General features: G+C 42.4%; 1 long non-coding RNA gene across 1 annotated transcript; it reads right to left on the bottom strand.

Annotated features, from left to right (window-relative positions):
* Positions 1-239: 239 nt before the first annotated feature.
* Positions 240-2577, bottom strand: LOC135751897 (uncharacterized). The gene is made up of 2 exons (XR_010533053.2): positions 1145-2577; positions 240-1034 (listed from the first exon to the last, which is right to left on the bottom strand). It is a non-coding gene; the product is annotated as an uncharacterized lncRNA (long non-coding RNA).
* Between the last annotated feature and the right edge of the window lie 523 nt (positions 2578-3100).

The following is a 3100-nucleotide window of genomic DNA, read 5'->3' as shown; positions in this document are numbered from 1 at the left end:
TGTTGCTTTATGTAAACCATGTGCATCACTTGTCTTGTCAAAAGAAGTGCCTGCTGCACACGCGTCAAAACCGTTTATAATAAAAGAGATGCTCACGTTCACAAAATACACGCAACACATTCACTTAACATTTAACTCTGATTACACATGAGATAATGAAGGTGTCGTGGAATTTTAGCCGCATCAAATAATACTCACTAAGAGTCAAAGTCAAGGATCACACAGACACACTGTCGACAGAATTTTCTTTGTCTGAATTTTATATATTCTGCAGAATAGGCTCTCACCCCCATGGTGCAAGAAGTTTAAAAACCTAAGAGCCCCGATCACAAGGTTGAAGACACATTTATAGTAAGATGCTGAAACACGTACAATCATCCGTTTCTACGTCATTTAGAAGATAGCCTTCAGTTGTCAGTGATTAAGAGCAAAGACCGTTAAACATAATCATAAAGGACAGTACATGCTGGTACATGATGTTTAAGTCCTTCCTTGGACATTGTACTTGCTGAAAAGACAGAAAGAGCATAATTCTGTACGTTAGCAGAAAAACATGATCTCCATATGAATCACAATTTGTGAGCTTCAGATTGTTATTAAAAAATGAAAAATAGGATGAAAAATAAAACATAATAATATGAAAATAAAAGCATAATAAAAGTCCTCCACTACACTCCTCCCTTTTTATGATTTATTCATAACTTCATTTACTGTCATCGTTACGTAGCTCTGGTTATTACCCTTAACCATAGTGTACATATAGTTCTGTGCAGTTGCAAAAGTAAAAATGCACACACATAGTATGATCATGAATCTCATTTTTGAAAGAAGAAAAATAGTTCGTTTTCTTGAAGAAATTGAGCACAGTTAGAGTTGGGGTCGTGAGCCCTTGATGATTCCGGATTGAGCACAGTTAGAGTTGGGGTCGTGAGCCCTGAGCACAGTTAGAGTTGGGGTCGTGAGCCCTTGTTGATTAATTTCCTTTGTAGATTCGGGTTTGGTAGGACCACATGGTGCAGTCGTGCCAAGCTATCCTGCTTTCTTGTTCGAATGAAATTATCTTAGTGTCTAAATTAATGTGGGGTCTCAAAGCTGGTGTTGTAATTACAGTTATTAAGCTGCAAGCGTCATGTCGATTACCCACATTAAAGATGTCGTGTGCGTGTGTCCAAACCAAACCCAGAATACTGGAGTCGTCCTCCAATACTTTGTGAGCTGTTGCAGTTCTCTCGTGTCGTTCTTCGTATAAACTTGCAGTATACAGGTATCTGTGGTTCCCACCAATACGAAAAAGTGGTCCGTAGCAGTCGACTAGCCGTCCTCCCTTTGGTTTACACCTTGCAGTCCCGGACCAAACCTCCGGCAATGGGCAACGTGCACCCAGGTGGCACGCTCCGCGACCTTCACAGCGGTGTGAGTCGTCAGCAGAACCTGAAATGGCCCCTCCCACCGTCTGGCTTTCCAGGATTTCCTCCTGAGGTTCTTTACCACCACGTAATCCCCTGGTTTGATGTTGTGTAATGGTTCTTCTACTGGACGGGGTAGGGCTGATTTAACCTGCTTTGGAGATATTTTGAAATACAGAGGACATAGAAATACAATATTGCAACATGTCATTTTCATTTTGAAGAGTATCGCATGTCACCGTGGTCCCCATGTGTCAACCTAGCAAAATGGGAATAAAAATGTTTAGGTAAGCAAGGTTTTTGATTTGGACCCATCCAAATCCCTTTAGGAGTTTTGGTTGCTCCACACGATTTCCATAGAGCTATTTCTGTTGGAAGAGAAAATGTTTGCATGCTTATTAGTAACTCCTGTGGTGTTTCGGCTTCCTTTTCCTGGGAAATCTGTGTAAGAGAAACGTTTTTGTTAGTAGTCATGAGAGATGCTTCCGCATCCGTGCGTGCATTTCCTCTGGAGATCACGTCCTGTTCCTTGGTGTGTGCTTTGCATTTGCACACAGCTATTTGAGAAAGGAGTAAAATTTGTTATAGGAGAGAAACTGTCAGTAAAATCAGCAGTCAATGTAAATGGTTATAGATTGATTAGTAGCAAGTTGACAAGCTTGTGTAAGTGCATGCAATTCAGCCACCTTTGCAGATTTCTGAGGTGGTAAGCATCCGGATTTCACTACTTCAAAGTCAGACACAACTGCCCACCCCATCCTATCTATGCCTCTGTCATCTCTGGAAGAGGAACCATCCACATAATATGTGAGGGTGCATTTAGGTATGGGTGTGTCAGCAAGGTCAGGCCTTGGTGTGCATACTTCCCGTAGGGCAGACAAACAACAATGTGGTGTACCTTCATCAGGTGTAGGTAACAATGTCGCCGGGTTTAGCACTGTACATCTTTCAACTGTGACATTAGACATCTGAAACAATGCACAGGAATAACGCAGCCATCTTGCTGCAGACAAGTGAGATGTGCGCTGTTCAAGCCCTGAGACATCCTGGTAGGCCCCTGGCCACCGCATCAAGGCGTCCTGAAAAATATGCAACTGGTCTCAACTTGTCACCATGTTCTTGTAACAAAACAGATGTCATACAGCCATTTCTTTCATCCACAGTTTGAACAAAAGGCTTTCGGGTCTGGCAAACCTAAAGTGGGTGCCTGCTGTAGTGTCTGTTTTAGTTCCACAAATGCCTTTTCAGCCTTCTCTGTCCATTCTACCTTCTCTGATGGTGCCAAAGGTTTCTCATAAATCATATCATGCAATGGTTGTTGCATCTCGGAATAGTTAGCAATAAAAGTCCTGCAATAAGATGTCATACCCAAGAATGACATCACCTGTTTCTTTGTAATGGGTTTTGGTATGTTAGCTATTGCCTCTATTCTCTTTGGAGAGAGAGACTTACCCATAGGTGTAATTTCGTGTCCTAGAAAGGTTACTTTCTGGACAGAGCACTGTACCTTTTTGGGGTTGACCTTGTGGCCCTCCTCAGCTAGATGAGTGAGCAGCCGTATGGTGTTGTCTGTGCACGACTGCTGAGTCGGTGCCGCCACCAAGAGGTCATCCACGTACTGCAATAAAGCAACATCATCATCCAACACAAGTTTCTGTAATGAAACAATGCAATGCAGAGTTTGTAAATAGTGC

This window comes from Paramisgurnus dabryanus, chromosome 7 (assembly GCF_030506205.2).
Source record: "Paramisgurnus dabryanus chromosome 7, PD_genome_1.1, whole genome shotgun sequence".
Classification (NCBI taxonomy): Eukaryota; Metazoa; Chordata; class Actinopteri; order Cypriniformes; family Cobitidae; genus Paramisgurnus; species Paramisgurnus dabryanus.
This window is presented reverse-complemented; position numbering and strand designations above follow the sequence as displayed.